A 12,975-nucleotide genomic window follows, 5' to 3' on the forward strand; every position below is an offset into this window, starting at 1 on the left:
CAAATCTGATGATGGTGTTGGAGTCCTGTGCGGCCACAGAGTTGTCGGTGAACAGGGAGTACAGGAGGGGACTAAGTACTCACGCCTGAGGGGCACCCATGTTGAGGGTCAGCACGGTGGATGTGTAGTTGCCTACCCTTCCCACCTGGGGGCGGCCCGTCAGGAAGACCAGGATCCAGTTGCAGAGAAAGGTGTTTAGTCTCAGGGTCCTGAGCTCAGTGATGAGCTTTGAGGGCGCTACGGTGTTGAAGGCTGAGCTGTAGTCAACAAACAGCATTCTCACAGAGAGTAGGTGTTCCTCTTGTCCAGGTGGGAGTGAGAAGTATGGAGTGCAATAGAGATTGCGTCATCTGGGGATCTGTTGGGGCGGTATGCAAATTGATATGCAAATTGGAATGGGTCCAGGGTGTCTGAGATGTCAACAGAGCAACGTAAGGCCAACAAAAGTATGTACAGATGTAGGATCTTAATTTGAGCCAATTTGCTACAGCCCGAAAAATAATCCCGCAGAACCAGGAAATGTGATTTATTATGTGGATTATAACCAACGGACATTTTTGTAGGGGTTGATTATCAAATCTGGAAATTCAAAGTGGAAATTAAAAACTTCAGAAGTGTTTTTAAACCTCAAATACACTACACAATGTATATTTCTCCTGCAACACGGTGATCAACTTAAGATACTACATCTGTAGCATGTTGTAATAAACTTGTGAAAATAATACTCTCTCTAGCATACACCAACACAGCCATTCCAGAATGTTTTACCAACGGTTCTGTAGCCTTTTCTGTAAGGGTCCTTGCTATCTGGAATCCTTGGGACTTCCCTACCCCCATTGAAATGTAAACTGGTAAAGGTAAGGGTTAAGATAAAGGTTAGGGTTAGGTAAGAGTTATGGTTAGGGTAAGGGTTAAGGTTAGGCTTAGGGTTTACAGCAGGGTCGTCACAAGGATCCTGGATAGCACTAAACTTTCTGTAAGAGCAGTACGCCTGCAGCGGTCAAGTGTCTACTGGTACAGGGTAGAATGAAGTCGTACACAATAGACACTGACCCCGGGCCAGTTTGGAACTTTCTATCCTAATGGCTTTGGGGTGGGTAAACTGATCCTATTTCTGTACCTAGAACCACAGCTTCCCAGAGCAGTTCATGTCTCCTATGCAACATGGGAGCAGGAGCCCTCACAAAGAACCAAATTGGCCCAGCCTGCAGTGTCAGACAGTTGGGCTTCACCCTGACACAGAGAGCCTCAAAGTCCAAATTTATGGCTCTCTAGAGGAACCACACAGAAGTGCCACAGGGCACCAAACGAGAAAAACAACTTGAGGAACAAGAGAGCCGAGTGAGGCATTTAGGCCAACTCCAACAGTGAAAACTAAGATGATAATTCATAGTCAGAAAGCAGACTACCATTGTGAAGGATGAGAGTTTTTCTTGAAAATGTCAGTCTGTGTCGGATTGTTAGACAACAACAAAGCAATGAATGTGTAGTGGCAGCAGCAGAGGTAATGCAAACCTTTAATGGAGTAAATATTAAATATGTGGTTTGTGTTGTCATAATGCAACAGTCATTAAGTGATTGGAAAAGCAAGAAAACAGTTCAATTGTCTCCGTAAAGTTAAAGCGTGATAGTAGCCATAGTGTTTGAACTTGAGAAATGTCTGTTTTGTAAGGCTCTGAAATAAGAGGCCGATTATAAGAAGAGATATAAGAAGAGATGGAAATATGCCGAGAGTATGATGTCTCAGAGTTCTCCAAAAAGGGTCACAACCACAAACAAACAAAAGTAATAATTAAAAACATGCCTCATTCTTACTCAGCTCTCCGTCCTATTCAAAGTTTAGCCACATACAGATGAACGTTTTTGTAGACTGCTTGGGAATAATGTTGTGTTCAATTTTTAAGAATACATGACAATGAATGAAAGCCACACAGGCTAAGACCTACTTAAACAACTACTGTCAAGACAAACAGGGCTGTTTTAGAAGAAGGTTTAAATGTTAGACAAGACTGCCCTCTTCTGTAGAACTGAAGAAATACACATTAATGGAAAGACTGGCCAACAAGCTCAATCTAAACACACATTCAAAGTGTTGTTGAACGATGAACTGTCCGTCACTTAAATTTACAATTATTAATCAATCGATTTATCAATACTGTATATTTTTTTGGTAAACTAATGAAAACACTGCTATGTATTTAATGTATTCAATCTTATCTAAACATAGTTTTTCTTTTAAGGCTCCGAGCAGCAAAAGCGCATGAAGTCCTTTTTTTTGTTAGTGTTCCAATTATTCAGTTATGTCTTTATTTTCAGACAATAACTCAACAACCAATTAGTAAAAGGTTGTAACATTTGGCATGATGGTGGAACCCTGAAAGAGTAACTGGCATGCCCCTAGGTGGAGCAGGGCATGTGAAAAGCAGGTGAAGAGAAGGTCAGGTTCACGATATCTTGTACTAAATGCAGCAGCACAGAAGTCTACGGAGGAAACGATTGGCTCTGCTCTTCTTCAGCTTGACCACATCTCCTGGAAATTACACAGAGGATCAATGTCTCGTCCACACTAACCTTAGGAAAGAAACGAACACAGGCAAGTAGATGAGGTATATCAGTGTGAAAATACTTAATGACAAGGGACTCTGTGCAAACCTACCTGACTGGAGGTCAGCTGGTACCTCATTCATTTCTCAGTGTATAGAGGTCGTGCTCAGTGGAGTTGACCCAGGAGTCTCAGGTGGTGTTGTCAGCAGGTTAGTTGACCCAGGAGTCTCAGGTGGTGTTGTCAGCAGGTTAGTTGACCCAGGAGTCTCAGGTGGTGTTGTCAGCAGGTTAGTTGACCCAGGAGTCTCAGGTGGTGTTGTCAGCAGGTTAGTTGGCCCAGGAGTCTCAGGTGGTGTTGTCAGCAGGTTAGTTGGCCCAGGAGTCTCAGGTGGTGTTGTCAGCAGGTTAGTTGACCCAGGAGTCTCAGGTGGTGTTGTCAGCAGGTTAGTTGACCCAGGAGTCTCAGGTGGTGTTGTCAGCAGGTTAGTTGACCCAGGAGTCTCAGGTGGTGTTGTCAGCAGGTTAGTTGACCCAGGAGTCTCAGGTGGTGTTGTCAGCAGGTTAGTTGACCCAGGAGTCTCAGGTGGTGTTGTCAGCAGGTTAGTTGGCCCAGGAGTCTCAGGTGGTGTTGTCAGCAGGTTAGTTGGCCCAGGAGTCTCAGGTGGTGTTGTCAGCAGGTTAGTTGGCCCAGGAGTCTCAGGTGGTGTTGTCAGCAGGTTAGTTGGCCCAGGAGTCTCAGGTGGTGTTGTCAGCAGGTTAGTTGACACAGGAGTATTCAGACTGAAAGCAGAAAAGACAGAATGCCATTTTTTACAACCAATTTACTAATAGTGATCATTTCTATAAAAGTTTGAGAACTCAAAAAAGTTGTGTTGCTTACCTCAATGGTCTTTGGAGCTGGCTTTCGATTCAATCGGAGTAATCACCTTGCTCTCCTTCTGTCCCTTACTGGACGGGTTCAGATCGAAGTGTCACAGCTGGGGCTCGACGTCAGCCAGACGTTTCTCGACCATCATGTTGGCCACATTTAAACGTCTCTCCTCATCCCCTGAGAAGGCTTCAATCCCCAGACCACCGGGGTGATAGTTAACACACTTCAGGTACTCCCAGTAGCTCTTACTGTCAGAGTCAGTAGACTTCTCCAGCTCCTCAGTGAACACGCTGTGGGATCCGTCAATGACTGTCTGAACCAACATGCAGAACTGCTTGACCAAAAGGGAAGGACGTTGACACTTTGCCGTTTGGTGCAGGAGGGGAGAGCTTCTCCAGGAATCGGACGACAATTTGCTTCAGAACAGCCTGTGCCGGGGGCAAAGCCTGGTGGAGGGCGCAGTGCCGGGGGCAAAGCCTGGTGGAGGGCGCAGTGCCGGGGGCAAAGCCTGGTGGAGGGTGCAGTGCCGGGGGCAAAGCCTGGTGGAGGGCGCAGTGCCGGGGGCAAAGCCTGGTGGAGGGTGCAGTGCCGGGGGCAAAGCCTGGTGGAGGGCGCAGTGCCGGGGGCAAAGCCTGATGGAGGGCGCAGTGCCGGGGGCAAAGCCTGGTGGAGGGCGCAGTGCCGGGGGCAAAGCCTGATGGAGGGCGCAGTGCCGGGGGCAAAGCCTGGTGGAGGGCGCAGTGCCGGGGGCAAAGCCTGATGGAGGGCGCAGTGCCGGGGGCAAAGCCTGGTGGAGGGCGCAGTGCCGGGGGCAAAGCCTGGTGGAGGGCGCAGTGCCGGGGGCCAAGCCTGGTGGAGGGTGCAGTGCCGGGTGCAAAGCCTGGTGGAGGGCGCAGTGCCGGGGGCAAAGCCTGGTGGAGGGCGCAGTGCCGGGGGCCAAGCCTGGTGGAGGGCGCAGTGCCGGGGGCCAAGCCTGGTGGAGGGTGCAGTGCCGGGTGCAAAGCCTGGTGGAGGGCGCAGTGCCGGGGGCAAAGCCTGGTGGAGGGCGCAGTGCCGGGGGCAAAGCCTGGTGGAGGGCGCAGTGCCGGGGGCAAAGCCTGGTGGAGGGCGCAGTGCCGGGGGCAAAGCCTGGTGGAGGGCGCAGTGCCGGGGGCAAAGCCTGGTGGAGGGCGCAGTGCCGGGGGCCAAGCCTGGTGGAGGGTGCAGTGCCGGGTGCAAAGCCTGGTGGAGGGCGCAGTGCCGGGGGCAAAGCCTGGTGGAGGGCGCAGTGCCGGGCATACATACAGTGTTCATGCTCACTTCCATGGTATTCATCATTACCAACTTTTCTGTTGTTCGAAGAGTCCTTGGCCTTCTTTATTTCTTCAACCACAAGGTGAACCATGTGCCTCGTTAGCATGGTGGCGCTGTAAGTTGTGGCAAACTTTAAGATCTTCTCTGTGCCACCATAGTGAAGGTCGGTATGGATGTTTGTCATCTCAAGGATCTGGTCCCAGCCCAGATGCCAGTTGGCTTTCTGCTTCTTCTTCATAACTGACCCCCCACACAGCAAAGGCTGGTTGATGATGTCATCTGTGAGGGGCCGGTCATGAAGGTTGATGATGCCTTTCTCCAGTGTCCCACCATAGATTAGGATGGTTGTCAGACCAAAGCTGGTCCTCAGGAGCTCTGATGGGATCACCAGCTGGTCAGGGCACTTTGGAGGAACCTCGTTCCAATCGCCCACTGCTTTGGCTTCCGGTAACCAACCATGGATAGAGCTGAATGAAATATAATCAGCGGGAGCTTCAAACAGTCTCTGGACTTTAGTGTTCACAGCTTCAATGTCAGTGCTGATCAGAGAGAGACTTTGGATGAAAAGAGTCCTCTTCAGGGCCTCTGGGCTGCCTAGGCGCTGGATCTTATGGTTGAGTGAGTGGACCATCCTGACAACAGTGGAACGGAAGTCATAGACCTGAGGTGCAGGAGGGGCCTTCAGACCTGTTAGAGGTTCTCCACCACTGCCTTCACCATGGTGACAGCCAGATCACTCAGGGCCAGTCACAGGGGCCTTTGATCTGGTGGGGCCACAGGCTCTGGAGCAGCCTGGGCAAGATGTTCACCACCACATTAGAGGAACGGCACAGCTTGGAGTGAGGATGGAAGGTTAAGCTCCGGGAAATGCTCGTCAGAATTCTTACGACCTCGTCGCAGACCTCAGGGTCGCTAAAAGATACGAGCCAGAGAGAAGGAAGAGGTCCCTGTACTAGTCATTTCACATACTGTAGCATCAGAGTATAGAGCAAGGAGCTGTAACAAAGAGAGTGAATGTGACTTGCAGGTTGGAGAGATCAATAGTAGAGTCAAGATGGCTATGCTTGGGGGTTGACTAAGGTTTTTGGTCAAATCGCTGGAAGTCTGATGTTCAAGGTCCCTCATTCTGAATTAAGCTTGGTCTGTCACAGAAAACAGGAAGTGCCTTTAGTGCCCATGGCAATAAGGAAAACATTATGACATAAAAGATCAATGAGAATGTCAAAGATTTGCTTGTGTCTATGTAAGACAAAAGAGCTCACTAACTATACATTTCCACTTCATTTATACTGTAGCTAAGTCTCTTAACAGGTTAGCTACGTCATTCACTTTCTCTTCTTCCTATTTGAGCCTTCAAATCAAATAAAGAGCAACTCAACTTTCCAGCTATTTTTGTCCCCACTAATCTCACATAGATTTTTTTATTGAGCCTATGACAGCGAATCACGGTGGTCCTGTTCATTCGTGTCAGTGTGCGCTCTGACGGTTCATGAATCCAGATCGATTTGAAAATGCACAATGTCTGTTAACGAGATTGAACCATCATATAGGCCTAACTATAGTGTATGTTTGTTGATTTGAAGTTATTGCCCAAGCTATCAATCATAACAATTCTGCAACATGTTATCTTAATACTTCTTATGGCTGGGGGCAGTACTGAGTAGCTTGGATGAATAAGGTGCCCAGAGGTGCCCAGAGTAAACTGCCTGTTACTCAGTCCCAGTTGCTAATATATGCATATTGTTAGTATATTTGTATAGAAAACACTCTTAAGCTTCTAAAAATGTTTGAATGATGTCTGCGAGTATAACAGAACACATATGGCAGGCAAAAACCTGAGAAAAAAATCCAACAAGGAAGTGGGAAATCTGAGGTTGGTCGTTTAACTCATTCCCTATTGAATATACAGTGGGAAAGTGGTCATGTTGCACTTCCTAAGGTTTCCACTAGATGTCAACAGTCTTTAGAAACTATTTGAGGCTTCTAATGTAAAGGGGGGGCTCATAAGGGCTCTTTGAGTCAGTGGTCTGGCAGAGTGCCACAAACTTGTGACGCTCGTTCACGTGAGAGGTAGCGTTCCATTGCTTTTCTACAGTCAAAGGAATTCTCCGGTTGGAACATCATTGAAGATTTATGTTACAAACATCCTAAAGATTGATTCTATACATCGTTTGACATGTTTCTACGGACTGTAACAAAACTTTGACATTGTCTGCTCCTAGTGAACGCGCTTCGTGAGTTTAGATTTGTTTACAAAACGCGCTAACAAAAGTAGCTATTTGGACATAAATGGACATTATCGAACAAAACAAACATTTATTGTGGAACTGGGAATCCTGGGAGTGCATTCTGATGAAGATCAAAGGTAAGTGAATATTTATAATGTTATATCTGACTTCTGTTGACTGCACAATATGGCAGATATCTTTTTGGCTTGTTTGGTCTCTGTGCGCCGTACTCAGATTATTGCATGGTTTGCTTTCCCCGTAAAGCTTTTTTGAAATCTGACACAGCAGTTGCATTAAGGAGAAGTGTATCTAAAGTTCCATGCATAACACCTGCATTTTCATCAACATTTATGAGCATTTCTGTAAATTGAACTACTGAACATAACGTGCCAATGTATACTGAGATTTTTTTATATAAATATGAACTTTATTGAACAAAACATACATGTATTGTGTAACTTGAAGCCCTAAGAGTGTCATCTGATGAAGATCATCAAAGGTTAGTGATTAACTCTCTCTATTTCTGATTTTTGTGACTCCTCTCTTTGGCTGGAAAAATGGCTGTGTTTTTCTGTGACTTGGCTCTGACCTAACAATCGTTTGTGGTGCTTTTGCCTATTTGAAATTGCCCACTGTGGTGGGATTAACACGAAGTGTATATTTAAAATAGTGTGAAATACTTCTATGTTTGAGGAATTTTAATTATAGGATTTGTTGTTTTGAATTTGGCGCCCTGCACTTTCACTGGCTGTTGTCATATCGATCCCGTTAGTGGGATCTCAGCACTATGAAGTTAAAATATTTTTAGTCTTTAGCCTCCCGGGTGGCACAGTGGTTAAGGGCGCTGTACTGTCAGAGACTCTGGGTTCGCGCCCAAGCTCTGTCGTAACCGGCCGTGACCGGGAGGTCTGCGGGGCGACGTACAATTGACCTAGTGTCTTCCAGGTTAGGGAGGGCTTGCGCACCAGCAACTCCTGTTGCGGCCGGGCGCAGTGCGTGCGAACTGACAGGTGCACGGTGTTTCCTCCGACACATTGGTCCGGCTGGCTTCTGGGTTGGATGCGCGCTGTGTTAAGAAGCAGTGCGGCTTGGTTGGGTTGTGTATCGGAGGATGCATGACTTTCAACCTTTGTCTCTCCTGAGCCCGTACGGGAGTTGTAGCGATGAGACAAGATAGTAGCTTCTAAAACAATTGGATAACACGAAATTGGGGAGAAAAAGGGGTAAAATTCGCACAAAAAAAATATATATATATTATACATATTGTTTTTGTGTGATGTTTTTGGTTATAATGCGCATGGAAGATGTGTTTTTATGCTGATCCAAGGTCAGTTTGGCATTCTCACTGTTTGTTTAATTATTTCACTTTGTACTGCATTGTTGGAACTCTGAGCTTAATTTCACTGTACCATATAATTACATCCGCAATGCTCTACATGTGACCATTAAACCATCATTAAGTTTTCTGACAACACAGCAATGGTAGGCCTGATCACCGACAACGATGAGATGGCCTATAGGGAGGAGGTCAGAGAACTGGCAGTGTGGTACCAGGACAACAACCTCTCCTTCAATATGAGCAAAACTAAGGAGCTAATCGTGGACTATAGGAAAAGGCTGTCCAAATAGGCCCCCATTAACATGAACGGGGCTGTAGTGGAGCGGGTCGAGAGTTTCAAGTTCCTTGGTGTCCACATCACCAACGAACTATCATGGTCCAAACATACCAAGACAGTCATGAAGACGTCACGACAAAACATTTTCCCCCTCAGGAGACTGAAAATATTTGGCATGTGTCCTCAGATCCTCAAAAGGTTCTACAGCTGCACCATCGAGAGCATCCTGACCGGTTTCATCACCGCCTGGTATGGCAACTGCTCGGCATCTGACGGTAAGGCGCTACAGAGGGTAGTGCGAACGGCCCAGTACATCACTGGGGCCAAGCTTCCTGCCATCCAGGACCTATATAATAGGCGGTGTCAGAGGAAAGCCCATAAAATTGTCAGACTCCAGTCACCCAAATATAGACTGTTTTCTCTGTTACCGCATGGTAAGCGGTATCGGAGAGCCAAGTCTAGGACCAAGAGGCTCCTCAACAGTTAAAATCGCCATCGGACTATTTACATTGACCCCCCCCCCCCCCTCTCTTTTGTTCACGGCTGCTTCTTGCTGTTAATTATCTATGCATAGTCACTTCAACCCTACCTACATGAACAAATGACCTCACCTAACCTGTACCCCCGCACACTGACCCGGTACCCCCCGTATATAGCCTCGTTATTGTTATTCTTATTGTGTTACTTTTTCATTATTACTTTAGTCTACTCTGTAAATCTTTTCTTAACTCTTCTTGAACTGCACTGTTGGTTAAGAGGTTGTAAGTAAGCATTTCACGGTAAAATCTACACTTGTTGTATTCGGTGCATGTGACAAATATAGTTTGATTCGATTAAACCCTAAACCTAATAATTTACCCCCCACTAAAACGGGAACTTTATCTAAGACCACTTGAATAATGTCAGGCCTACTGAGCAGAAGGCTACATTCCACAAGAGCCAGCTTGACAAGTCTTAACCCTGCGGCATTTTGAAAACGAAACAGGCAAGCGGGTGTCGTCATTTAATCACGATTTGATCTGTTAACAAGCTAGCACAGAAAAAGAGTTGTGTAGTCTTGAAATACACAATGGAGTCTATATTGTCAGTTAATTACATTGAACAATATTTGAACACAGTGTGATATATCTAACACTAGTGGAAATCCATTCATGAATATTTCTCAGAGACCAATCAAATCCCCTCTGGTCACCCGAGTAATCCAACTAAGCCATCCCTACTTAGTTCCATGATCGGACTCATTTGTTCCTGTTAAGATGAACCCCAGATTGTGCTTAGATAATCAATGAGGAATAAAGACAAGGAGCCTTAGGGGCCATTAAAGCAGCTCTATCAAACCAATGGAAGGTGAGGATAGGCCGCATCCTGACTAAACTCACATTTTACGATCTGTGGCAGCCTGCCCATCTGATAACACACAGTACCTGTCAACACCAGATTACAGACCACAACTCAGACATTTGGTGTCGTATATCACAGGTTGGTTGGTAGAGGCCTCTGTTTTGGGTGGAAAGTGACAGGTTCTAGGTCTGGGTTGAGCTAGCAGAGTGAAGCAGAGGCAGACAAAAAAAAAGGGAAGTTAACATTTATTTCCTTAAGGCATAGTTTTCGCCACAAGTTGAAATCAAAGTTCAGACACGTTCTCAGTTCACATTCCAGTTCCGTAAATCATGTCCACACTTCGTGTCATTTTCTTATTCTTTTAGCTTTATAAACCATGCTATTTAAAATACAATAAACCAACACAAACCAAACAAATAGAGGCAGAGGAAGTGACACAGTCCAGCAGGCAGGAAACCATTTCTGCATACATTCTATTTTATTATACTCCCTTTTAGCCATATTCTCTCACTAAACAAAGTCATTACATGCTCTTCTCAAAAGTTCCACCATGCCTACAGACTGCATCATTTCCTGTTGACAGCCACCAAAAAGCACAAAACAGGTGGGTTTAAATACGTGCAGCGCAAGTCACATGGCCAGACAATGAACCAATAAAAATACTTGTTTAGATTAAACGTTGCAAATGAGTCACACCTGTGACATAAGTACAGTGTTAGTATATGATACCTTGGTCTACCCATATGGGTTGACCAGTGTGCAGGTTGAGCAGTTTACGCCATTCTGGGACCTTTCCACTGGTTGGTTAAAAATCAATTCTCAAAGTAATCATTAAATGTACAACCCACACATCATCAAAAGAAAGCAATAAGTTTGAATGAAGTCAGGAACGCACAAGTCACATTTTTGCAATGAGGGCTCAAATGTAATAATAGCCTACTTCCAGAGGACTCTGGAGGCCATTACCGGGTACAAATCAATTTGGCATGTCCCATTACTTCATCCATGTACATGGTGAAGGATGCAACCAATCAAGAACAACAAAAATCTTTGAAAGAGAACCAATTCCAAGAGAGTACAGACTGTTCCTACTGTACTTGTCAGCGCAGGTATACTTCAGATCAAAACAGGCACTGAAGAATCCTCCCAGATTTCAGGCGTGTAAAGATGTCAGAATATTTCTAGCATCGGGCGAGTCTCAGACCACCAAGAAAGTCTTTCGAGGCAAAAGTAACAGTTTTGCAGCTAAGTAGCTGGGTTCAAGAGGTTCCAAGGAAACACATTATACTTGAAATCGGATCATTTCTCTATGGAGCAAAGTCCAATAGCAGTGCATCCCTCCCTTTTCATTGAGAAGTTCGGCAGCTATGGACATGGTGAAGATAGCAGCCTTCCGTTGACTTTCTGTTGGATAGTACTGTACCCAGGACATTCTGAACATGGTTATTGTAGGGACATGATTGGACTTTGAAGTAGCATGACGTGGCCACGTTCATAGAGTAGTGCAGCGGTGCGCCTGACGGAAAATGTCACCTTTACCGTTAGATGAGAAGACATTCAAATGACACGGAGACGACGCAGCAAATGGGTGAATTACCATGTCGACTTCCCATTGAGTTTCCCGAAATTGCAATGATACAATTTATTTAAAAAGCGGGAATTGAAGGAATGCAGTGATCTATGTCAAGTCCAAATCAATCCCCAGTGGAAGGCTGGGGTTGTTCGACTGCCACTGGTTCACTCTGTGTAGCATGGAAACATAATGGCCTAGTCGTTACAGGAAGTAGGAAGCCATTTCACATGCAAATGAAGGTCCTCCGATTCCCTTTGATTTGCCACTCAGCGTTAGCCGTCGCGTCTGTGGGAACACGACACGAGGGTTGTTCTCTGGTGTAATTGCCTTTCAGCTCAAATTGCCCTGTTTTCCTTGCTTTGTGGAGCACCTGTGCAGAGTTCCAAGCATTTGATGTGTGTGTTGCCCACATTTCAAGAGGACATCCTTAGAACACCCGATTGACAAGTAATTGCTCCTTGAAAACATTTTGTAGCCGGATTATACTGGAAAAAATGTATTGCTAATAATGAAAAGGTTATATGATTGAAGTAAAACCGCAAGCATTTGAATGACTAAGCAGTTATTAATGTCTATGGACTAAGCAACCAAATATCATATAAAAGGCTTTGCTACACTAATTATCCTCTAGAGATAAATGGATGGCTTTTTAAAAAACAATTATTAGTCGATTTGTGTCTCAAAAATAAATATATATAAAAAAAACATTTCAGCTGTGCCAGCACAACATAGTGGTTCGAGAGCATCACTCTCAGCTGGACATCACACTACCCTCAGTGCTGTAAGGAAAAACCATCTGCTCGCTATAGCCATCTCTCTCAAGAAAAGCCTGAAGTAGGTCACTAAAATGTGGCTTATTATTGAAGTGTAGAACCCATACGAGAGTGTCAGATTCTCTGGTGCTCTGTTCATCTCAGCTGAACCCACTTCGGCCCGACATGAGAGACGGTCACAGAGCGGTATCCAACCCGATCACTCACCATACTATACCCTAGTGCACACCGCTTTCTCAAGACATACGGCTTCAAGTTCAGATGATTGAATGAGCCATTTAGCTATCCACTTGTTTTTGTTATGTCAGGTTTTTTTAACCTTATTTATGAGGTCTATATTGGGCTGACCTGTCCTCGGTATGATTCACTGAGCCAATTAATGAACAGGCAAACACTGACTGGGTTACAAGGAGCCATTATTAACAAGACATTGTTCAAAGATGTCAGGCGGCAGTTTTCAAGCGCCCTCACATCAAAGAGAAAGATCAGAAGGTCAAACATGAGGCTGCTGACTTACGTTTCTGGCAAATACAGAGTTCTGGTTGTAGGTTTGATGAACATGGAAATTACAGAACCAAATTTGAAAAAATGCAAATATTTAACTGTGAATCACATACATACACTCAGATCCCAATCAAACCCAAGGGAGCGAGGTGAGCACCAGGTTAAACTTTTAAAGCAAACCAAGGATTATAAAAGTACAAGCACAATGGCCCTTTCTGTAAATTGGATATTG

The 12,975-nt window shown here is 45.4% G+C and overlaps 1 long non-coding RNA gene across 1 annotated transcript; it reads right to left on the bottom strand.

Annotated features, from left to right (window-relative positions):
- Window positions 1-2,381: 2,381 nt before the first annotated feature.
- LOC135503740 (uncharacterized) lies at window positions 2,382-3,624 on the bottom strand. Its single transcript, XR_010449999.1, has 3 exons — window positions 3,425-3,624; window positions 2,657-3,324; window positions 2,382-2,530 (listed from the first exon to the last, which is right to left on the bottom strand). It is a non-coding gene; the product is annotated as an uncharacterized LOC135503740 (long non-coding RNA).
- Between the last annotated feature and the right edge of the window lie 9,351 nt (window positions 3,625-12,975).

This window comes from Oncorhynchus masou, chromosome 18 (assembly GCF_036934945.1).
Source record: "Oncorhynchus masou masou isolate Uvic2021 chromosome 18, UVic_Omas_1.1, whole genome shotgun sequence".
In the NCBI taxonomy this organism is placed as follows: Eukaryota; Metazoa; Chordata; class Actinopteri; order Salmoniformes; family Salmonidae; genus Oncorhynchus; species Oncorhynchus masou.